The sequence below is a fragment of the Pholcus phalangioides genome, unplaced genomic scaffold (genome assembly GCF_987345545.1).
Source record: "Pholcus phalangioides strain wild (caught in Gottingen) unplaced genomic scaffold, Ppha-v1.0 ptg000015l_1, whole genome shotgun sequence".
Classification (NCBI taxonomy): Eukaryota; Metazoa; Arthropoda; class Arachnida; order Araneae; family Pholcidae; genus Pholcus; species Pholcus phalangioides.
This window is the reverse complement of record NW_028301608.1, coordinates 40,840,015-40,866,446: the sequence shown is the minus strand read 5'-3', so window position 1 is coordinate 40,866,446 and position 26,432 is coordinate 40,840,015. Positions and strand designations below refer to the sequence as shown.

At 36.0% G+C, this 26,432-nt stretch overlaps 1 protein-coding gene across 2 annotated transcripts in view; it reads left to right on the top strand.

Annotated features, from left to right (window-relative positions):
• The window catches only part of LOC149076028 (protein O-linked-mannose beta-1,2-N-acetylglucosaminyltransferase 1-like), a 155,675-nt gene that overhangs the window by 69,075 nt on the left and 60,168 nt on the right, over positions 1 to 26,432 (top strand). For both annotated transcript variants that reach the window (XM_089243551.1, XM_089243550.1), the window contains exon 2: positions 26,092 to 26,142. The gene's annotated coding sequence lies outside the window, so the exon portion shown is untranslated. The remainder of the gene's footprint in view (positions 1 to 26,091; positions 26,143 to 26,432) is intronic.

The window sequence follows — 26,432 nt, the reverse complement described above, 5'->3', positions numbered from 1 at the left end:
AAATATGTATAACCACGTGATGACAGAGAGTTCAGTCACAGAAGCCATTGACACTGAATGAATTTCGTGGAATCCCCTTTTTACATATTTTTCCCATTTCTTTCAATGGCCTGGCCATCATAAATATGTAACATTTCGGGCACTTTCATTCGATTATTTTCCGTGAATTTCTACGGGGCAATATCATTTACTTAAGAAACAGTGAAATCCGTCGGGGAATTCTTAAAATATTCTATCCTGAAGCTAAAAACCCCCGAAAAGACACGAACCCATTTTCATAACACATCTTTTAAAAAAATTGTATGTATTTTTTTTATTTACAAAGTTTTTCTAATGCATATAATCTTTGGGAAAAAAAATCACCCATTAAACGGTATCTCGTGATATTCTTTTCACTGCTCGTAAAAATTGTCCAAGCATGGAAATTACTCATCCTTGGATAAGCGGATTACACGTTGGATATGGAAAAAAATGGACTGTGAAATGCTTTGAGCGAATGAATACGCTTTTGTACTGTATTCTTACACCCGTTTCGGTTTCTTGAAACTAAAACTACACTTCGGTAATTTTGGGTTCATACAGTGTTAGTTTATTTAGCAAGAGGTCGACTTACACATTTCATACTCATATAGGCATGTAATGATGAACCGAACCGTTGTTGAAATCATTGAACAGTGCCCTCTGATGAAGCCGGAATAATCTATCATTTTTTGCGGAACTGAAAATAATTCCCTTTATAACATCTCTGATGATTTCATACATTTTGTCAATTCAGCCGTAGAAACTACATCGTGTTCATTTAAATTCAAAGATAATTATTTCAAATGAACATCCCAGGAATATCTGATTTTCTGAGAAAGTTTGATTGACTGAAATTGAGTTTATGTCCAGTCCAGCCGGAGTCTTCAACCTTCCGGACACGGCGGACCAAATTGAACTTTCCCGCGGGCCACCAATTCAGTGGCATCTTAATTGAATAGAATAGGCAAATGAATGTCTCCGAGTTAAACAGGGACATAAATAATTGAAGACTTTTATTTATTCTGAAATTATTTCTTTTTTACTAATTGTCAATTTCGATTAGCTCTTAAGTATTTTTTTCACTAATTCTGAAAAAGTTTTTGATTAATTACTGATTAAATTGATTAATTCTGAGATAAATTTTAATCTGAAATCATTTTAACGGATTCTTTGATTATTTCGGCGATTCTGAAATCATTTTCCTTCTCAATATACAGTAACTTAAAATCATTTCTTTCAATAATTATGCGATTACTCTTTTATTGATTGTGAAATAATTTCTATCAGAAATTATGAAATTATTTCTCTGATTGGTTTGCTGGTTATTCTTTTCACTGAAATTCTGGAATTATTTGTTCCAAAAATTTTAATTGCATACTGCAATTAAACTTAATTAAATTTTGCATTACTGCTTCTTTCAATAATTATGAATTTTCCTCAATTCTCGAATTATTTCTCTCATTTATTCTAGAATTATTTCTCTCATTTATTCTAGAATTATTTCTCTCATTTATTCTAGAATTATTTCTCTCATTTATTCTAGAATTATTTCTCTCATTAATTCTAGAATTATTTCTTTCATTAATTCTAGAATTAATCGTTTTTCAAAGCTTTCAGTTATTTTCTGAAAATAATGGGTAGGCCACGTTAAAAAGCTCCGAGGACCAAATGTGGCCCGCGGACCATGAGTTTAAACCCCCTGATATACATGGTGTCCATTCTTATCGTTGCCCAGTTGCTATTTCCTGAACTGTTCATTTTATAGACAACTTTTAACTAGAAAAAAATGTTGCGAATGATATCGCCCATCATCTTAAATGTCGTTTGAAAAAGAAAAAAGTTATAAAATTTAAATTTTGATAAGTCCCCCCCTATCCTCTAATTTCCAATTACAACGTTGTCCCTGTCTCTACTGAGGCCAACAAAAAAATCCATGTTTCTAAATGCAAATATTTGCTGAGATATTTCAGTTAAAAAAACCAGAGAGAAAAGGGGAAAAGAACAGAATATATAAATGAAGGAAAAGAGAGTTGCCCGTTAATTTGTACTGTTCTTTCCCCCTTTTTTTTAAGAATCAGATTTTTTTAAAATTTGAACATCTCAGCAAATATTGCTTAGAATCGTGGAAACTTTTTGTTAGCCGCAGGAGAGACAGGGCAACAACGTTGCAATATTGGAAGAACGGGAGACTTATCACAAAATTTAAATTTTGTAACTTTTTTATCAGCAACTTTTTCTGTTTGAACGGCATTTAAGATGATGGGCGACGTCATTTGAAATTTCTTTTCTTCAATTGAAAGTTGTCTCTAAAACCAGCGGTTCAGGAAATAGCCATCGGTTAACGGTAAGAGTGGACACCCTGCATATTATACGTATACCCATACTGCTGATGGTGTTTCAGGGCAGCGCTGAAATAGAAAAGAAATTTGAATATCAATTCCCTCTTTCGGAAAATGAACGAAGTTGAAATTTCTGACGTGATTACCAGTTTTCTTTCAAATTTACATATAAATACAAAGTATAATTGGAGTCGGCTCGACGTCGCATGAAATGCGACCCATGTTGACTCATGTAAATACATCGTTTAAATAATTTCTACTTGTGGAAACTTTCAGTTTGACCTGTAGAATATTTTTTTATATACAGGGTGATTCTAAATTAATGGGACAAACTTTAAGAGTTGATATAAGACATCTAAACAAGCATTTTTGGCCATAGAATGTGCGGTCGAATCGAAATAGCATAGGCTGTATCGAGTGTTTCTAGAGAGTGCACAACAAATATCATATATTTCCGACCGATTTCACAGCGATACGTGCTATCAACCATTCGAGGGTACATATGTACATTCGGATTGGATTAGAGTTTGTTTTTTATCGGTGCAAGGACCATCAAGGTTATGCTGCGCCAAACAATGATCAAGCGGTATAATGACTTGTGGTACAATTTGCGTTACCCAGGTTGCACTATGACAAGGGCTGACGCATTATTACAATACCCTGCACCCTCGAATGGTTGATTGCACTTATTGCAGCAAATCCGTCAGAAAAATATGTTTGCTTTTGGTGAAGTGCTGTTGTGTGCTATCTAAAAACACTCTTTACCGCCTTTGCTATTGCGGTTTGACAGCACATTCTGCTACCAAAAATGCTTGTTTAGGTGTCTTATATCACCTCTTAAAGGTTATCCCATGAATTTAGAATCATCCGGTATAGGGTACCTGTGACTCTTAAATTCTTTCCGTTATGTAGTTAGTGGCGTCTTGACGGAAGAATCAACGTTATCCGGCCCTGAGCCAAACAGGATATTATTGAAGAGTTTAATTCTATATTTCCGAGAGAGAAGATTTAGAAATTATTATTTTTATTTGATTCTGAAATCATTTCTTCCATCAATTCTGAATTTTCTCATCAATTTCAAAGTTATTTTATTCATCAATTCTTAATTTTTTATTATTATTCTGAATTCGATTCAAGTTTGTATTAATATATTCATATACTTGGGTACTTTTCACCACATCTGTACATTCTGTATTTATACATGTATGTTTTGATGCAATACTCCCCTTGAAAAATTTTTAATGGTTCTCAAGGAAGCCCGAATATTTTTCGGGAGCCACGCTCTTGAATTCGTTGAGATGGCTCTTGAATAAAGGAGTCCTAAACAATTTCAAATACAAATAATATCGGATGCAGAGAGAAAGAGATGGTTTCCATAGAGCTCTAAAAGAGCTTAAATAAAAAGCTTTAAAGGCAATGAAACATTGTAAAAAATTGCTCTGGTTTAATTTGTAATATTTTACGTGAATCTGACAAAATGGTTCGCAAAAGATAATGCAAATAACGCAAATTATTTGCATTACTTCTTTGGTCAATGACCTACCTTATATATACGCTACTCTTTTAGTCCATAAATATAATTGAGCATGCACATCCAAACACAAATTTGTGATTTTTCCGGGTATGGAAGGTTTTACTACGTAAGCGTTCGGGCTACCGGCTTCTGAAATTGAGTTCCTATTAAGTGATGGTTAGTTCCTTTAGGGTTCACCGGTAGCGTATTTTTACAACCCATTTGAGCATATCCAATCGAGCATTAATAAAAACCGTGAATAAATAATTTCACGTTATTCTGATCAGTTCTTAAAACGGAACAAATCGATTGCACGGTTTCTTTCAAGGACTTTGAAGCTCCATTGATCCCAGTATCCACAGCTCTTGAAACTTCACTGCACTTATACAACATCTTCTTTAGAAAAAAAAAATTAACCATTGAAATTGTTGAGGGACAGAAGTTCACGAAGTTTGAATGCTAGAGGAAAAACTACATTTATTTAAACCTTTGTGAATATTCTTAGAATTAATTCAAAATGGAGTAAAGAAAAAAGTCATGGAAGTAGAAGAAAAGTAGCTTTTCTTTTTGAAACGAAAATGTAAAAAAAGGAAAGCCCTTTTTTTTTTTCGGCTAGGCCGCCGCTGCATGTCCTCGCGTACTTGAACAACGTAAGTGCTCTGACCCTTGGCACTTACGGAATGACTACACGAACCCGGGCCGAACACCACGTCAAAGAACGAATTACTGTTTGTATAATAAACATTGGCGGAAAGATTCTTCTTTAAGATTCGGTGGACCGTTACAAATCGTTACATGGCGCTCATCCATATGCCAGCACACAACATGTATATTATAATACCATATAGGTACGTAAAGATATGCCGGCTCTTGGCTTTTCTCTTTCTTTCTGTCTCGTCCGTTTCTTTTCTTTCAAATACACAAACGGATTCTCGCGAGAATCACCAACGGTCAGAATTATTTGCTTTTCTTTATTCTTCTTTTTTGAGGCATTTGATTTCTCTCGTTTACGTTAACGGCAATACTTGTTGCTTTTTATTGTAATGATAAGATAAGGAAGTTCGTTTTCTTCTTGATTTACGCAATATGGCGATATAAGTAAAGCTTCCGGGTACATCAACAGGTGACGGATGAAAAGAGCCACAGCTTTCACGCCAATGATTTTCCACCTTATCTGAATTTATAAAGCATTACTCATTTCTAAGAGATTAAAGAAATGTTCTTCTGCAAAGTCTATTTTCCGCTTTGAAATCATAATTGGGTAAAGAACAATTTGTAGTAGGACTTAAATAGGAATGGCTTTATTTTCTACTAACTGTATTGTTCTGATGGGGGAGAACGATATATATGTCAATTTCTTTGAAGTACGATTTTTTTTAAAATGTACAAAACGGAAAAATTCAATTCCTCATGTTATTAAGACTAGCATTCCTGTGAGAATCAGAATCAGTAGTTGGATAATATAACTACAATCAGCGTGTCATATAGTGCAGTGATTACCAGTAAATGTGCCGCTGAACTTTAGGGCGAGAGATGTTAGAAAATATTTTTGGGTAAGGCAATATAATACAGCCGGCTCTCGCGGTATTCGTGGCTTTTATACTCGCGGTCTTTTTCTCAGTTTTCTGGAAAACACTTTTTCAGTATATCTTGTAGAAGTGAAGTACACCTTTCTTTATATGTACTGCTAATTTTAGCATCGGGACAAAATATAAATTGTCGGTGACAAATAAAAGTTTTATAAACCCCTAATAAAGGTTTTTCTATTGCTTCTGGAAATGTTTCTAAAAGACTGTGATTTAAATATTTCAGAAAATGAAAAACTTGGAAGAAAAATTGCAAATACTGGCAATGATTAGCTTAATCGCTGCGGTTTCACATTATTAGGCATCAGTGATTCAATCTACAGTCAGATATATATATATAAGAACTAAGAACTTAAAAATTAATCAGCCGTTGCTATAGGTACGATACAGCCCGGTCTTTTACGTAAAAAGTTCTGTTTTTCTGCGGCTGCGGTAAAAAAAAGAACGCAATTTAGGTATTGCATAATTTGCTACTCTATAATTATTATTATTAAATCTGCAAATTCGCGAACATTGAAGGGAAAGAATAAGGCACATTTACCAATATTTTTTATGAACAAGAGAAAAGCTCTTGGATTAGATCAGGTTTCCTGAAGTGGGTCATATCACCCCCCTGAGGGCAATGCAGTGGTCCAAGGGGGAAGGTAAAAGCTAATACAATATCATGAGGGTTCGCTCGAGTTGGGGGCGATGAGAAAAAAAACAGTTTGAAGAAGGGGGCGATTAACAAAAGTTTGGAAAACTATCGACTAGTTAGTAAAAAAAAAACGTTTCTTTGATTTAAACGGCGTTTCGTTCCGGAAGTAAATAGATCTGAAAGCACCTCTCAGCGAAGACTTACTATTCAAAGTTCTTTGGCCTGAAACTGAAGCGATACCGCATGATGACCAAGATTAAGAAGTGGAAAACAAGTTCATTACGAGCAACACAGAGCTTTTTTATTTTGAATGTTCAATGAATTTTTCCCGCGGCATAGATCCCGACTATGGCATGTTCTTCACACGTATAAAAATTGATCGAGGAAGCCTCGTCACCATACTTTAACAAATTTATTGAAATGAAGAAGAAGCAGACATTATAATGTGTTCGTTTAGAAAACATTGCAGAGAATCACTGGGACACCCCTTTCTACTTCTGCCATGCTTAAATAACAAAGGTTTATAGTTTCGCGATATTTGCGGAATTTCCGTATTCGGTAATCCGTACGTAACCTCCGAGGAGAAGAGGTTTATTTTTCCCGGGACAACAAATATAAACATTATAATAGGCAGGCTAGTAACTAGGCTGGTGCAACCGGGTTACTGCCTCACGATCTCCGAGCTGAATTGGGGACTCTCTTACACTTATTTTTCATAATAATTACCTTTTCTAGGGGGTCGAAGAAAAAGTCCACCCCTGAGCATCAAGAAATCAGGCTTCGGCCCGGATAATAGGGTTGTGATGTTCAACTTGCGTAGTGTGTCATGGTTATTTTATGGTTCTCACATTACAAGGCAAATATCCTGTATTTAAGGTTCTAGGCTATCGCAGGTCTTAAAGTGTGTAGCCTGTAAGACCGCTTGGGATTCCTCTCTATTTGGAAGGGGGGGGGGGGAAGGGATAACTGCTAAATCCGGAAGATAACACATCGAACCTCATTATAACGAATATGTGTTATTGCGATTGTTACAGTAGAATGACCGGTTCGCTAAGCCCCAATTTTTTTCGTATTCAGTTAATGTTATTTTCCATCCTCTATAACAACCTACAAAGACCATTCAATGCAATACAGCGTTCGAATTAAGCTTTGCGTCACCACTTCTTTTTTTCAAAAAGAAATGTACAAAACCCGTGCTTTTCATTTGACAAAATTGTATTTGATCTGAATTCTTGATATAGGAGAATTCGGTTCATGCATGTGTATGCATGTAATTAATTATTACAACTATATTAGTATTCCCTAAAGAAGCTATTTTTTAAACGTTCGCTATAATGACCTCTCAATATGTCTTTTTTTCCTTGGAATGAAGAGTGTCACTGTAACGCATGTCGACTGTATTTAGTTCACAAAAAGCCAATAAGAAAGATTTACCATTTTATCATGTCTTAACCGTTAAATGCGTACCTTTTCAGGGGGTTCTTTAAACGTACATTACTGCAGAGGCAGTTTGAAGATAAAAATTCAGAACCGCCTTCGCAAAAGGTGAGGTCATATTCTTTGCATTTTATTTTTTTAATTATTGGTAGATGTCCCAATTAACAACAGCAACTCTTTCTTTGTTGCAAAGCACGTGTAGTTGCGATTTTGTTGAAATGCTTTGTTTGCATGTCTTTTTTTAACCCTGAAGTTCGCAATTCGAATTTTTTTCTTACTATAGTTTTAATCACGAAGAAGATAGTTTATACTCGGAAGTAATATTAATTCCATTTATTTTACATGCGATTTTTGAGACTTTGCATGTCTTCAATAAGAAGGCCTCACACAAGCAATTGTAAATATATTTTTTAAAGGATTTTTCCGGCTTTCTATATATACGTGTCATTAACTATGAGAAAAATTATCAGTTCGAAAAAAGAAAAAAAAACTGAGCATTTAAGGGTTAAAATCGGGTGAACGCGTTATTAAGATTCGTTTTTTGGGTTTGAATCTAAATGATATCGATAATTCACCAATAGTTTCATATCTCCGCTCAAAATCTGTTCTACTTTTATGGTATATCAATGATTCCGTTTTCTCGAAAATTTATTGAAAACCATGAAGATAATTCGCTGAGTACAGTGAAAGCGATCGTGTCAGATAGGCAAATTTTCCAAACAAAATAAGTTTGTTGTTGTTGTAACTGGATCTGTATTCAGAGTCATTTTATGCTCTCTGTTTGCTTAATTAATTGATAACATGAAAAATGTATCAAGTATAGGCAGTTATCTCGCTGAAAGAAGTCCTGATATCGAAAATGAATGCTGCCGATCAAAGATTATTTCCGTTCGACGTCACCAACAAGCCTATACATCCCATGACTCTTCGGATATTCACTACATGTTTTTGTTGTTCTTATTTACTGAGACATTGATGAATTGAGAGGTTGCTTTCGACACATAATGGATGTTTCGGTAATCGTTGTTATCTGGCAGGACGAAGTGATTTCACTGAATCCGGTTAATCTTTTTTTTTTAATTTTTAATATTGGTTTTTTTCCAGCAATAAGAAGTATCCATCGTTTTATTATTGTGCCCTGAAAACCTACATAAATATACTGAAAGAAAATCTTAAAATTTCTACGAATATTTGATACCAACTACAATTTCAACGACCTAATTGTCCTGTGACAGCGTAGGTGGACATATTATAATCTATCAGTTTATTATTAGTTATTTAAGTGATTTCACTGGGAAAATCTTTGATACTTCTGATAGTTTGAGATATACTGGACTATAGTTCTTTTTTACCAGTGATTTTTTTCCTTATATTCACTATATCCATAATCATTATTCCAATAAATATTTACGACATGATGAATCGGGGAATGATATCTGCTTCCACTGACGCATTCGAAAATATGTAGAACGAAAATTACTGAGAAATTCTATTAGACGAGTATGACACCAGACATCAATCAACTACTAGTTTGTGAACTTTTTCATCAGTTTCAAAGATCTTCAAATAGAACATTGTTATTTTTCAAACGCAATCAGATTTTATTTTACATCAAATCTTACGTAATAAGTAACGTATAATCTTACGTAAAATATTACGTAATCTCACGTATTACGATTTTTTTTACATAAAATCTTTGTCTAAGAACAAGGATTATGAAAGATTCTTTCTGATTACGGGTGTGTCCATCTTTTAAATCAGGGATACTTTACCAAGGGTTCATGGAGGAACAAGAAAAAAAAATTGATTTCAGGAGACTGGAGTTTGGATGAGACAACTATTAACACTCTCAAGAAGAAAAGGCTTTCTGGACATTATGCTGTGGTGAACTTCAGAAGCAAAAGTTAGCTGTATCCAAAGGGAATAGAACCTGTTGTTGTTGTTTTTTTACAATCCGGAGAGAGTGCTAACCAATACACCATAGAGACACAACTTTCCTTCACTTGCAACAATAATAGCGTGATGTGCATAGCAGCATGCAACTTTTTTTTTTCCGGACGTTACCTCGAAATGAAAATCAGAAAGTCTCTTCACCAGATGTGTTCCTGGCTGAGAAAAAAAACGAACGACATTTACAGTCATGCAAGAGAAGCAACTTAATCTCCTCGAAAACGGTATTCCAGTCGGACTGAATTGTGTCTTGAGATGAGAACTAATGGGACATACCCGAAATTTTAATCTCATTTCTAAGGGTGCTGTGAACGCAAAAACACGCATAATAGAGTTATATGCTTAAGGAAATTACCATGATAAAGGGAAATTGCTTTTTTTTAAGGAATGGGAAGTTGTATCTCTGTGGTGTATTGGTTAGTGAACTTGCACTGATTGCACTTGGTCATCTGGGTTCGATTCTCGGAAGAGACAACTAATTTGTCTTTAACAAGTTAACATCGGTGTTATTTCCAGAAAGTCTCCTTCCTAGATGTTTTGTAGGTTGAAAAACACATCTCTCTTTGAAATTAACTCATTGTTTTACATTGATATACACTGAATATTATTTTGCAAAAGCGATCTGTGGTTTTTGTTTCATTGGCACAAGGAAGCCGTGTACTCGGAGCCGGATTAATCATTAAGTAAAATGAGTACAGGGTTAGGGCATCAAGAAAAAAAAGGCACCACAGTCAAAAAATGATCAAATAGTACTTTTTAATTTTTTATTTTTTTCCCAAGCATCAACCATCCGGCAGAAAAATCCTAAAATTTTAAGAGCACTTGATTGTACAGTTGAAGATATTTATCGAAAGCGTGAACAAGACTAACTAAGGGAGGGTGGGGGGTCTGAACCAGGAAGGGTGCTGAGTTTACTTTTTCCTTTAAAAATTGTGGAGAGGGGGGTGCCAAAATGAATACATATCACCCAAATAATAGGATAGATTTTAGTTTCTAGCTGCGGCTCTGACGGTGACACCAAAACAGAGAAACTAAGGCAATTGCGAAAAAGAACTCGTGTCAATGCTCAGTTTTTGGATTGAAATTTTGCTCCTTTTTCCTTAAAGTAAGATCAGAGCCGTCTCAACAGCATCATATGTCCCCGGATAAAACCAATTTTTCTGAAAAATCACTTTTCCTCCCGGCCCCACCTAGCTATAAATACTTGTCTACCAATTTGCATACTTACTCTCTCCAAAACTTTAACAAAATCAAATTGTCATGGGGCCTCCCGGGCATTCGAGGCTCCCGAGCCGTGAGATCATAGGCGCCCTGAGTGAAATTATTTTTTTAACCCCCCCCCCCCCCCCCACAGAAGTACCTGCTAACCAATTTACATATTTATTCTTGAAAATTGAAACAAATCTAATTGTCATGAGCTCCCGGGTCATGCACTAAAGTTAAAAGTAAAGGGGCGAGGGGGGGGGGGAGGTGCACCAAAATCACTTGTGTGCTTAACGGCCTCATATGGGTTAATCCGGGCCTCCGTGTACTTTGTCTTATTAACACAAACGGTCAAGTGGAACACAAAACATTGAGAACCCCCGGATATAAATTAAGACCATAACTCAACCAGTGACTCGCAGGCTAAATGTGACCCGTAGAGCTGTCTGATGTGACTCGCGACATCATTCCTAATATGAACATAAATTAGTGTGAGAAATGTGGACATTCCAAGGGTGAACCGTGGCACATAAATCCACTATTCCAGATGCTTCTGATTTCTTAGCGAATTCTCAGAACTGAAATTACATTTCTTAAACTTTTCTAATCTTAGAACACCACTACACGTTACAGATTAAAAGCCATCTTGTGATAAATATAGTTTTCCTACAACAAATGTTGAAAATCCACTGAAGAACAAACTGCATCAAAGTCTACGGCAGTTTCCCAAACTTTTTGTTCCATCGTCCCCTTTCTCTTCCACCGAAGTTTTTCTTTCATCGCCTTTAACTTAAGCCAACCCATAGGATCCTATGAAAAACCCAGTATCTTCTACCGCTCCCCGGACCATTCCATTGCCTCCCATTCCAATATTGCCCACTTTGGGGAACACTGGTCTACGAGCGCTTCATGCCATTATCCATGGCATGAAAATTATTAACGGCACGCCATTAATAATAAGCGCGATAATTGGCATGATGTCAGCCCATTTATTTAGCTCAAAATTCTGAAGTAGTTAACTTCATGGCAGGGTTGGCAGGTTCTTGACGCATGGCCGTTTTTGACGGTTTAAACCATCACGTCAAAAACCCTCTGTGAAAAACCTTTGCCAAAAACTGTGTTCTGAGTGCATATGTGGCCTCAAATCTATTTGTGTTGTCAGAGTTTTGATTGTTTCGTGTACTTGCTGGCAGATTTCATCTATCTTCCATATTTTGAAGTGAAGAAATGCTTAAATTTTCAAGTTTTTTGGGCATAGCTACTGCATAGCAAGAGAAACAAAGAGAGAACAATTTGGCTTAAGAAATTTAAATAAAGACAAAAAATACCTTGAAAAAGATATTATTAAATTAATTTGACCCGTTTCTACCGTGTCCTCATTTCAGGACAGCTAGGATTTGGCTTTATATAATATTTTAGCCTTGCATCTAGATGGCTGTATGTTTTATCACATGTCGATGACATCCTTACTCAGAGATTGTCATCGAAAAAATTCTTATATTATCTTTATATTATCGAACATTATATTGATGTTTTCCGTGCAAGTGATTCGTTATAATTGATTATATAGATTACAGTTTAATGTGAATGACTAACACGATTCAGTTTCGTTTCACTTTAACTTCTTTTTCATATATGTTGTGACATATAATGTCATCATATTATGTATTATTATTATATCACTATAATGACATCATATTATGCTGTCCTCAATTGAGGACACTTGTCCTCCAGTGTCATCAATCCTATTAATGTATTTAAGGGGTCACATACCCCTTTAACATGAGGGAAAGGTTAAAATATCATTAAAAATATTATTTAATCATTCATTTATTATAATTTTTTTCACATATTTTTGACTAAATATGCTACCCTACGCCAGTATAAAATTTTACATATTTCTAATACTTGATTTTTTTAATTTCCAAAAAAATACATTAAAAACAGCTTGCGCACATGATAAAATGACATCAATGTAACTATACAATTATTAAAATTAAAATGAGGAAAGCGATTAATTTCATAAAATGGACTAAAAGATTTCAGATCCATACGTAAATACAGTATTTGATTTATAAAAAAAATAAATTCCTTTCTTTGAATTTTTAAAAATTTAAAATTTAAATTAAATATCAAATAGGAATGAGTTAAAGAAGTTTCAATCTTTTTTTGCTCATTTTATGATTTCATCATTGTATGGTTACATTAATGTCATGTCATTTTAGCTTGCATGCAAACTGTTTTTAATGTATTTTTCGAAATTTTTTTTAAAAATATTAAATGTTAGAGATATGTAAAATTTGATACTGGCATAGGATAGCTTATTCAATCAAAAATGTGGGGAAGGGGGAATTCTAATAAAACAATGGTTGAAGTTATTTTTAATGATATTTTAACTTTCCCCCCATGTTAAAGGGTATGTGACCCCCTTAACAAATCTCTCGGAATATTCTAAATTGGCACAATTTCAACAAAATATCCCAATACCGAAATGGAATTCAAAGCCCATCAAGGTGATGGCGTTAACGGGTTAAGATAAAGTGAATTTTCGTCAGTATGGTATAAGACACATTAAAGAAAAAGACCATACATTGCAGATAAGCAAGAGCCGATATAGGACTAGGACCATATCCATCATTATTCAAGGAGGGCATGTCGTTCATTAGCACCAAAAATAAAAACCTAAATAAAACACTATAATGCCTTCTCTTCTTTGAATTTCATCAAGCCCCTAATACTCATATTCATCAGCCTTTTGGATGAGTTCTCTAGACTTTCGTTCATCGCCATAAGAATTCTTCTAGCAGCTGAGAACCGATTACCCTAATTAGCCCGGGTTTTTTTTCTCTCTCTCTCTCTAACCAAAGAAAGAGACGCTGGAAAAATTAAGAAAACTAGGATACGAGGAGACCAAAAAAATAAAAATAAATAAAACAACAAGGTGGTTGAAAAAAAGTCTTTAAACTTTTCTCTCTTAGAATGTCTGTGACCCATCACTGTATGCGCTTAAGCCAGCAGCATTGTGCCTGTGTGTTTCTACATTTTGGTTTTTTTTTACAAAATTATTATTCTTATTTGAATCATTTAACACTTTTTTACTTTTTTTTTGTTCTGCACTTTTTTAGCGAATGAACTTTGCTTTTTTTTCTAGTACTACAGTAATTAGCGTTGCCACCATGCCTGCATAACCTTCATTTCCTCGTATCAATGAAGGTTTTCAAGAAGTAGAGCTGAACCTTGGCGGACTGAAAATGTTTAGCCCAGGGATCTTCAACGTGAGCACCATGGTGCTCCCGGAAGCACCCAGAGTGCTCGATTCTGTGTTCGCGAGCACTTGCTCAACGCCCTAAGTAAACACTTTGCGTGAATTGTATTGATGGATTGAAATCATCCGATTTCACGCATTGGTTTGTCAAACTTGCCGTAAGGGTACTTTTCTTTTGATGATGGGTACATGCAATGCTGGCTTTCGTACGAAACTCGTGACGTCACCGAAGAAGACAATCTTACCTACAGCCATTGGATACAGCAAGGAGACGCATGAGTCATCTTTACCCTTTTTTTTTAGTATATAAAGCATATAACAATGGCTATAAGTAATATGACCTTCTTCAGTGACGTCATGAGCTTCGCGCGGAGGCCTTCTGCTATAGATGGTGTTGGCCCTTACCAGACAGCATGGCCTCCCACATCCTGTTAGTGGACCTTAGTGCTAGGCTTTTTGGCGGGCCCTCAGTCAGATTTTTCCTTGGCCCTACTGTAGCGAATTTATAGTGCGAAAAACAAGAAATTGGTAAAAGACGTCTCGGAATTGTTGGGCGGGGGGTGGGCCGTGCCAGACAGACCCCCCCCCCCCGACCACCAGAGAGACCATCTAGAAATGGTTTACTTGTTTTTACTACTCGTTCGTGGAGGAAGAATTTTCGATGCTGCTTCCTTACTCTCTGCTTAGATTTTCATAAAATTTTTCCTCTGCGGTTGAAAATAATTAAATTAATTAATAATTAATAATTTTTTCCCCATTTCTGCTACTGTGAGAGTGGAGCCCGTTGCGGTGGCAAATGCGGAGTACTGCTGTGCACTGTACCTTTGCATTCAATATCAGAAAATCAGTGTGAAAGCATTAATTTTGTGATATACATAATAATGGGATATATATTCTCATATGATTATAATACAAAAAATTGGAAAACAAATGCATGGCTGATGTCCAGGTCTCTGGGCGTGAGTCTTGTCAGTCTCTTCGTTTTTGTGAGATTACGCATGTAGATGTGTAGAGGGCTGCAAAATGACTAAGGCCGGCCCTGCAAAGAAGACACGATTTTCTTTCTATTTTTTGAAAATCTAAAGAATTTTAAATTATTACTTGAATGAAAAGCTATTCTAGATTTCTTATAGAATTTTGCAGAAAAAATGGAAGAAAAAAAAAAGGACCCTGGCACAGTTCTTTGACATACGGGACGTCTAGGCCCCCATCATTGACCATGTAATAAAATGTTATCGGATACAATTTTTTAACGGTGGGAAGGATTTACGATTTTTTCTCACACGCACACAGTACTAGCTTATAGCTCTATTTATCAGATCGTTTTTGTTTTTTTCATTTCAAGAAAATGAGGTAGGTTCTATTAATTCCATCCCAGAAGTGATAGCGCGTGACAAAGAAGAAAGATATACTCTCAATCCCACGATCTTGGGTTTATTTGTTATTAGAAGAATCACCGGGTTGGTCGTCCTGTAGAAGGACGACTTCAGTGTGTGTGAGCCACTTTCACTTTTTTTTATTTATTCCGACGCCTAATTGCGAAATGGTGTCGGGCCCTCGAAGTGGGACTTTCCTCATCTATGCTTCAGCGAACTTTCCAAACGTTCTTCTCTCCATTTCACTTTTACTTTATTTTTCTTTTTACCCATTTTCCCTCAGCATGGAATCTTTTCTTCAAGTACGCCCAATGTGTGTGCGTCCTCCTACAAGCAGGTAAACACACATACACCTCCGTGAGTCACTCACCCACCTACTGAAGATGCCAACACACGCCACTTTATCCAGTTATATCTCTAAAATGATAAGAATTAATTCACCTTGGAATGTGGGGGGGTTTGTCCTTGTGCGTTGAGGACTTGATTAATTCTATATAACACCGTTGAAAGGTCATCGAGAATACATAAATCTAAATATTCGAGTTTGCATCGCCGAATTCTTACGAAATACGTACAGTCAAACTCGAATATAATGCATATTCAAAGAGCAACAAAATTGTGGGATTATAAACCAAGGTGTAGGTAATACAGGAGTTGGGGTTTTTATGAAACTGGCATGAGACTAAATTGCACAATATTCTGAATATTATTACTGGTTACTTAAATCTATACACATATAATAACATGACCTGACTGAGACTGATTCACCATTACCGAGCCAGAACCACTGAAGCTATAAATATCAAATTTAGTCAATAGTTTTGTTTCATGACATAAAGGCTCACTAAAAAGGGGTTTTTGAAATTCGACCGCTAAGGGGGTTCAAAGGTAACATATTGAAATCACCCCGAGCCAAAACCACTGGTGCTATAATCATGAAATTTGTTCAGAAGTGTTATTTCATGACGTAAACAAACAGCAAAGAAGGAGTTTTTCGAAATTCGACCTCCAAGGGTATCAAAAGGGGGGTTCGAAGGTAACATATAGAAATCATGCCGAACAAAAACCGCTGAAGCTATAGTCATGAAATTTGTTCAGAAGTTTTACTTCGTGACGTTGTGAAGAAAAACCAAGAAGGGTTTTTTTTTTTTTTTCAAATTCAGCCCCTGGGGGAAAGTCGAAAGGAGATTTAAAGGTAACAGAGAGAGAGAGAGAGAGAGAAATTACGCTGAAAACAATACGCAATTGTTTACTTACGCAATTACAAGCTGAAATTGCTGAAGATATATATTCATGAAATTTGATCAGTAGTTTTGTGTGATGAAGTAAAGGCCCACTGAAAAAAGGGTTTTCCGAAATTCGACCCCTAAGGGGGTCATAAGAAGGGGTTCAAAGGTTACAGAGAGAAATCATGTCGAGCCAAAACCGCTGTAGCTATCTATATTTATGGAATTTGGTCAGTAGTTTTATTTCATGACGTAAAAGCTTACCAAGAGGGGTTTTTTTTTCGAAATTCTGCCCCTAAAGTGGTCATGAGGGGGCTCAAAGGTTATATGGGACAATCATCGCTGAGCCCAAACCGCTGGAAGCTATAAATATGAAATTCGATCAGTATTATATTTTATAATATCTGGACTCGCCGAGACGGGATTTCTGGACATGCAACACCCAAGGGGGGGTCGTGAGAAATTCAAAGGTTATTGGAAAGAATTATCACCAAGCAATTTTCAGATTATCAAATTCGCGGGTAACAGCTAGTAACATATTTGTTAAGTTTCAAAAAATTGGGTAACGTTTAAGCATTTTTTTCTTTGTAATTAGTGTTAATTTTCTATTAATTAACTTTTTGATAAAAAATTAACTTATTTAATTAAAATAATTAATAATTATGATTTCGGGAACCTAATGTAACATGTGACGAAAAAATTCGGGAAAAACTTTTTTTTCAATTTAAAAAAAATTATTTCTTTTCGTGGTCTTGGAAAAAAAATTCTGGATAGAAAATTTGGAAGAAATTTTTGAAAACTTATATAATCTCTGAATAGTCATAAAAAAAATCGAATTTATTTGCAAACAAATTTTTAAAATTTAAACGACTCTCTCTTCATTAGACATTTTAATTTCTGAAAATTCTCTTTTTATACAAAATTTGAATTAAATGAATAAAATTGAACAATGTTACGCAAATGCAACATCAGTCAAAATTAGGTTAACCCGGAGTAGAACAATGCAAAATCAAACAAAGATCACGACACATCCATTTGAAATTTTTATGTACAGAGATGCAGAACGTATCTTTGAAATCTCTATTAATCATAAACATACCCTATTACAGGGGTACTCAACCTTTGGAAGTCCGCGGCCCGGTTTCATTTATTTTTGTAAGTAGAAGGCCCGGTCAAACACATGGCTAACAGTGAATGATTGGAGGAAAATTGAACGACCAATGATTCGCGGCCGGTTTTAATGATATCAGGACCCGGTACTGGGCCGCGGCCCGGCGGTTGAGAAACACTGCCCTATTGGCATGATTTAAGCTGAATGTTTTTCTAAAATTCATTCATTACACACGCAATGAGGAAAAATTGGACTCGAGAAATTTCGCTCTTATAAGATTATCATGATTTCATACAGAAATCAGAAATTAAGAGAGTTTTAGTTGCTTAAAGCTTTTAATATTTTCTATCTTTTCTGTGAATTTTCAATTTCTACATAGCCAGCCATTCAAAAACGTCGCGTCGTGTCGAATGTTCCCTCATAATGAAGTTTTCTTTTCTATCGCGAAAACTCATTATTTAAGAATCATCGACTTTTTTAAACATCTTTTCAAGGATTCGGGAAATTTCTAAGTAAAAAACAAATCAATTCTTATTTTCATTTGCATTCTATGTTGTTCACACATGATGTTCGCATTTATTTGCGCCATAAATTATCGGAATGCATCGATACAGTAAAACTAGGTGAATTTTATTTTTCTTGATTACGTAAATTGATCGAATGGGTCATTTATGACCATCATGGATTTTTTTTTTTTGGCGCATACGCTTCCGCATTTCTTTTCAATCATACTCTTCTATACGGTGAATAGCAAAAAAAAAATTATTCCCCTATTTTTTGTGAGTTTGGAAATTCTCACGTGGTTTGTAGCCTGGAGGCGATTCTTAATTTTTATTTTTACTATGAGTGCGTGGAAGTCAAGATAACACAGAATATTCGTCAATTTCAACAGGAAAAAGTCACGGAAGGTCTCGGAACTATTTTTTTTTAACCCCGGCACGAGCTTCGATCCGACTGCAATCTCAAAGTTATGTAGAGATCAACGTCCCCGATTGTTCTAGTTTAATTTTTCATATATAACTTTTTTTTTTTTCTACAGCGTTCTGTAAACGGAGCATCAGGAAAACTATTGCGAAAAACGCAGTAACAGTAATAAATATTGAGCAACATTTTAGTCACTTACTTGTTTTATTTGCAATTGTTAACGAAAGGTGCTTGGCATTCAAAGTAGAGACAAGCCATCGTATTACACGGTGTGAAGTCATCTTTTTTGCCGAACAATTTTTGGCTTAATTGGCCTTACCTGATCTTGCAACTTGAGTGAAAATTTCTGAACCATTCAAGTGATGTTCTTTGAGATCGACTGCTTTTTCCATATTTTTCCAAAACAAATATTTCGTGCCGATTTCTTACTCTCAAGATAAACATTATTAAATTTGGCGGTATCCACGTTCATTTCTTCACACTACTCAAACATCACTACGAACTAAGGACATTATATAATAGCTATACTATAAACACATAACTCACATCAGCCTGAAAAACAGGGTGATTCATAACGAAGCATACAGTTTCACATGTTGTTAAACAGTGAAAATTGAAGACACAGATCACAACTAAGATTCTTAAAGTAGATATACTCATAAAGTTTGTGTCTCGCTACCTTGGAAAATAGCGCCGGCCAGTTGATAGAGGGAATGTGTCACGTGACTAGTCAGTGAAAACCGTTGCGTCTGCAGTGAAGAGGGCATTTTGCGTTCTTGAATTGAGCAAAACTAAATCCATAAGTGTTGTGCAATGACATTTTCACTCCAATTGAAAAATCAAGTTGCCACTGACGTCCTGCAAAGACTTAACTGTGCATCAATATTTTGTACAGCTGTTCTGTTGGCCCCTAAGCATTATTCCACAATGTATAGCTATATATATATATTTCTTTACTATTGTGCATCACATTCTCTACATCAAGAGACTGCATCAAAATTTTGTTCAACTATTCTCGTGGCCCCTCAAGTGTCGTGCCCCACTGTCAGCTATATTTTCTGACTTATATCATGTTGAGGGAGTGCTTGTTTGGGATGGGGGGACTCGCCGGTTGAATTTTTCGACACCACCATATCCTTAGGGACACTCCGTGAAAAAATAACTTCAGTGGCACATCCTGGTTGGGTTCGGCTTATCTTGTTTACCCCCCCCCCCCCGCAAAGGCTTAACATATCCAGAAAACGTTCTCCCGTGACAGAGTTCTCGTGAAATTCACTGGACTCAATCTGATGGCTCAAAAAGAATAATATAATGAATCAAAATATTGATATGGTGGTTAACTCAGTAGCGGGACATAAACTCTATGATGGTTTGCCTCATGTATTGTACGTGACTAAAGTAAATTACCACATTCAAAGCAGTCTTGGTAGCATCTGGCAAAGTGACTTGGCGGTCTCTCTATTTAGCTCGAGAAATACCTACCTACTAATACATTGTTGCTCTCGAAAATAATAGTATAAAATTTCAATATTACTAGTCATATAACATCATTGAACATTAGATTTGATGCAATGGTTATCGAAAGCTCATCTATGACGTTGCTACACAGCTTTGGGTGCAGTAAATGTCTTTCATGATATGAAATACAAGCGGCAAACATTGCTCGTAGGAAAATATTGGAAAAAAAATCTTTTGACTCATCCCTGTAATATGATCAGGTAGATCACTCAACCAGTGCATATAGTTTGCATTTATGTTCTTAACTAATGCTGGCTGATTTTTTTTTTTTTTGGAAAAGAAAAGAAAACAAAAGAAAACAGAGTAAAAATAAAGCAACAGAGAGGAATGTCTTAATCAGTTGGGAATAAAACCACCACGTTTAGGGCATTCTCCAGAAACGTTTCCGTGTCTCAAAATGACAAGACAAATGGTCGCCCTCTCTTACATCTTCGCTTATATGCTTTTTACGTATTCAGATGACGTCATTTCACGCATCTAAAGGTGCGTTATCCGTGCGCATGGTTGTATTTGACTCTCCTCGAAATGTGTATGCTAATCTCGAATGGTAACAGCGTACGTTATCCATATTTATTCCATTTAGTACGCTATAACTCTCGCGATGTCGGTAATTTGTGAATTCGACGCAAAATGATGTTTTCTCTGTCAGATTTACGAGATAATTACGCCTTCCAAGTCTCAGTCGAACGGGGCGGGAAATGTGTGTTTTTGGTCAATCGAGGCACGTGATGTTGGGATCGATTTTGAGTGATTGTGACGATCAACCCGATTTCCATTTAAATGCATAAAGAACTGACCACGTTTGTTGACGAATAACTGCAGTCCTCGGATTATGACTATAGATATTGAGAATTATTGAATTCAGGATGGATTTGAACTACTATGCCATCAACTATATATCTTTAACAGTAACTCGTGTCTTTGAGTAATTCATGCTAATTGATGTTCCATAATCGTAAAAAATCATTTGAATGTAAGTTTCCAAGCTTTTTGATTTTCCTTACCACATTAAAAGGTAAACTGTTCTTGAGCCACACTGAGAGTGGGAAAATTGTTTTTTCGCGAATATTTAAAGCAAATTTCATATTTTAAGAACGCCATGGCAAATTATAGCTGAAGAGGCATTTGGAAGCCAAACCTACCATTCCAAGACAAATAAGACCAACCGAGCTCTTTTTAGTGTTATTTGGTGGCAAACGCAATTGAAATCTCATATAGATATTGTATATCAATAAATTATTTATGCCTATTAAAGGAGGGTCTGGGGATGGGTCGGGAAGTGAGACCCATGCATATCCTATCAAGACTCTTTATTGGGCAACGGTCACAATTGTTCCTGCACACATGTGACCTCACATTTGCAAGGCTGCAATTGAGGGAGGGCGGGGGATCTGGTGCCCCCGGCACTGGAAAAGGATGGGTGCTGAGTATATTATTTTTTGCGTTAAAAATTATGGGTAGTAGGGTGTCAAAATGTAATCTGGCCTCCCGGGCGGAAGGGTGAATTTTCGTTTTTAGTTGCAGCCCTGCGGCCTAAAGTAAAACCTAGTAGCAGTTTTTTTTTCCACTTCAAATTCGGATTTGCCTTTTGCTAAATTTAAAATACCTATCAATTTCGGTGACTAGTAGACCGAAATATATTTCAATATGACAGAACGGCAACATTCGGCTGCTTCTAGACAAATATCGTTAATTCTGATTGAATATTTCCAGATTTACCAAAACATTGCCTATTTGGAAGCAGATCAAATGATCAAGTATGACGAAATTATATTATAAAAAGGTAGATCTGTCCATCTCTAAACATTGGCCGTGACGATATTTGGCTGTACAGTAGATCGAACTATTCACTGACCTGGGTAAAACCAACATCCAAGACTAATTCAAAGAAATTCCACGTAAAATCATAGTTCTTTTCTCTGAGGCAGGACCCGACTTTGACTTACTCTGAGCAAAGAAGGCATTCGGAGAATTCCACGACTAGGGTCGAAGATGTTTAGTTCGTCAGCGATTAATATATTGTTTAAATCTGGGCTTTCAAAAGTATATGTGGGTACTCACGGCAAATATCCCAATTATACCCATGCGGAAATCATCCCCCGGTACGTTAGTAATTAAAGAATCATCTGACCACCGGGGCTGATCCAATTCGTATTGCGTGATACCACACATAGAAGAATTTTCCTATGTTTAAGAATAACTATTTTTCAGTCTATTCTTCGTCTGGACTAAAGAGTTCACCGACGCGCATTGTTCGTGACCTCCGCAGGAAAAAGTGAAACAATTTTCTACAAAAAAAAACCCATCATCTTCTCTCTTCCAGTTCACAATTGCCACCAACACACACACACAAACACAAATCGTTGTTGCTGGTCAGTTCTACTCGTATTAGGACGACGATGATGATGATGGCGGCGTGAGAAAGGGAACCCATGATCAAAAGACTAGAACGCATTTTTTTTTTTGTATATTGTCGATCTGTCCATCTCTCTTTCTCTCAATTGGATGTTCGCTCAACCGTACACCGTCCAAATGAATCGGACCGTAACCGTGCTTATTCATATCTCTCCTCTCCCCCTTACATAGTGGCATTTTTATACGTATAAAAATGTATTGCCCAGAGAAGAGAGTGACCAATGATATGACGGATCTCCCGCCATATCTTTCCTCGTTCTTTTTAATGCATTTCGAGTTCGGAACTGAATCGGTAATACATTCGAGATACCCATCGGCAACACTGAAATTGTGATGGTTGTTTACGCTCTCGCGTGTCCAGCGATCCGGTGTGGCATATCGATGGTATCCGGTGGTGTTCTCGGTCCGTGATGCAGATCACATATTGGAAATACAAATTTCTTCTGCCGGGAGAGATTATGGCTCATGCATAATTCCAGCTGACTTTGGCTAGCATTATTCCCTGTCCCAGAGCGATTCGATACAGAAGTAAAAAAAAGTATATCTTTTGTTAGAATGAATAGTTCAAGTTGCAGAATTATTTGATGTGGTTAATAGGTTGCATTTGGTTTATAAATGTTCATATGCTGTTTGATCAGAGTGAGCGTTTGACTTAGGGCGGTATTCACCGACATGGTTTAAACTAGTCACAGTTTTTTGATAAGAGATCGACAAGGATTGTTTAAATTCAGGTTTTTAACCAATCCATGTTGATCTCTTATCCAAAAATTGTGACTACAGTTTAAACCATGTCGGTGAATGCGGCCCTTAAGGAACTCGATTCGAACAGGAAAATCTTGAACCAAGGATCTTCAACCTTTCAACGGGCCAAATTGAAATTTCCCATGAAGGCCGCGGCCACCAACTTATTAATTTAGAGACATCTTACTAGAAAGGGCTAATGGGGCCCCGAGTTTAACAGAGAGAAAAATAATTGAAGACATTCATTCTCTAATTATTTCTTTTCATAATTATCAATTTTTATCTGAAATGACTTTTTTTTCATTAATTCTGGAAAGGTTTTTGATTAATTATTGAATTAGTTAATCGATTATGATTGATTTTGATCTGAAATCACTATAAAGGATTCTGTAATTATTTATTGCGGTAAATCTGAAAACATTTTCTTTCTCACAATTACATCTTGAAATAATTTCTTTCAATAATTATGCAATCATTACTGATGGTGAATTACGAAATTATATATCTCTCTCTTATTGATTTATAAGTTATTTTTCTCACTGATTTTGAAATTATTTATCACAAAATTTCTAAATTTATTTCATTAATTTTTAATTTTCACCTATTCTGGAATTATTTCATTCTAAATTTTCATAATTTTCATAACATTTTTTCTGAAATAATTTCTTTCATAAATTCTGGATTTATTTCTTACGTTAATTCTGAATATTCATCAATTTATTCCGGAATTATTTCTTTCTTTAATTCTAGAGTTGATCGTTTTTCAGTGTTTTCAATCACTCTCTGAAAATGATCGGCGGGCCACGACAACAAATCCGAGGGCCAAATGTGGCAAACGGGACATGCGTTGAACAATCCTGTCTTAAGCCAAGGGTGCTAAACTTTTAAGAGAGAGCGGGCCAGATCATATCGATTTGAACACGCGTCACGGGCACTGGATTGATATCTAAATGTGCCGCGGGACATTCAAGCGATTTGGAACTGTGACAGAGACACTCAAGTGATCCTTAAATGTGGCGCGGGCCGCTTGGGTGATCTGGAATTGTTCCGTGGGCCACTAGAGTGATGTTGAACTGCATCGCGAGTCACTTAAGTGATCTGGAAATGTGCTACCAAGTTAATTTGGTTTGAGGTCGTGGTGCAAATCATATTTTATAATTGTGTCCTTGGTATGTTTTTCAGTATGGTTCCGCGTCATAGTAGCACAAACCGCCTTTAAAATTCCATATACTTTTTAATGATGAGGATTTGTTCGATTTTCAGCAGATGCGAAGTACGAGGGGGGGGGGTGCAGATTATGAAGAAAAGTGTTCAGTTGGGAAATCAACTTTAAAAAATATCTGGGCTTGCCAATGCTAAAGTAAGAGGATTTTACGGAGACGAGATATCTTGTCAATGCCCCTGAGAAGGTTAAGACGATTCTCTACTTACCAGGGTCGTCTTAGTACGTGGGCCCACCCGGTTACAGTCACCTCCAGTGCTTAGGAAGCCCAGTGATAGTGAAAATATGGAACTATAATTTTCAGATAAAACAACAGTATATTCTTAATACATACAGGATGGTTATTTAATTCTCCACTTGTCACATTTTACTGGCGAACCGTTGATCCTAGAGGCATAATTAGAAATAAAAGAGAGCATAATAAGAGAGAGAGAGAGAGAGAGAGAGAGAGAGAGAGCGCGCATACTCCGAGAGAGCATAATTAGAAAAAGAATCAAAATAACGTGTAGAATTCAGACACGTCATTCATGTTGCATTATTGCATGTTGCGTATTGTGGTGCATTGCGAACTATAATGCTTTGCTTATTGAAATGCATCCCATAATGTGCTGTATTGCGAATTTTTATAGTGATCGAAATAAAAAGAATACTTTTTATACGCAAACCCTGCCCTCGAAAACTCAATTAGAAAGTTGCTGCAGGTTTTTCCTGAGGCCAACAAAAAAATAAACTTCCATGTTTCTAAGTGCAATATTTGTAGAGATATTTGATTTCAAAAATCGGAGGAAAATTGGGAAATAACAGCAAAAACGAACGGACAACGCTTCTTATCCTCATTAATTATGTTTTTTCGAACTTCCCTCCAATATTTTTCGATTCAAATACCTCAGCGAATATTGCACTTAAAAACGTGAAAGTTCTTGACCCCAAGAGCGAAAATGCATCGACTTTCTAATTAGGTTTTTGAGGACAGAGTGTCCGTATAAAAAAGTCTTTTTTTGAATTTGAATAACTATACAACCCCTTGAAACACGAATGACGTATCTGAGTACTACACGGTGGTTGGATACTTTTTCTATTTGGAAGTTATGCCTCTAGACTCAATGGCTCACCAATAAAATGCGGCAAGGAGAATTAAGTGATCACCCTGTATATATATAAATTGGTATACTGTATATAAACAGGTACTTCCAGATAGGCAAGAGGCCCACAATGCTATTAAGACGACTCTGGAAATTACTGTGTTTAATATTAAAAATAACACTGATAGATTTTGAATACTTCCTGAGATATGAGCGTTTAAATGCTTTCGTAAGACGAATTCAAGTAAAAAAAGACATACTAAAAACATGAGCAATTTAACTTGCAGTAAATGCTGTATAATTCAGAAACTACACAACGAAACAACCCCACAACCACGTATTTACTTCTATTTCGAGTAATCTACTAACTGATTATTTCAAAGATTGAAGGTGTGACACAAACATATGAATCGTATATATTATTTTCTTACTCTATACGTACGCAAATACATTTTACGAATTCATAACAACTATTGATGTTCAACTTAACTGAGAAAAAATTCTCTTTTTTTTTTTCATTTGCAGTTTCTCGCAGCTCCATGTTTAATACCTAAAGCCGGTTAAGACAACCAGGTGGTGAGTGTTGATTGAATTTCCTCTACATTATTAGTTTTATCTCTACAAAAGAGTAGAGATCGTTTTATAGGATATCTGTCTCTGTTTTTTTGCAGTTTCATTATGAAATTCTCCTTTCTTATTAATGTCGGGGGGGGGGGGGGGGAAGAGAGGTTCAAATGTTACGAATTCTTGTTAACTTTCACGAAAGATTGTGTTTAATGATTGTTTTTTGAAACGAAACGGAAAAAATACCTCAACTGATTTCGGCTTGTCACCATCGTTGAGTGCTTCGATATCAGCTGTACAAA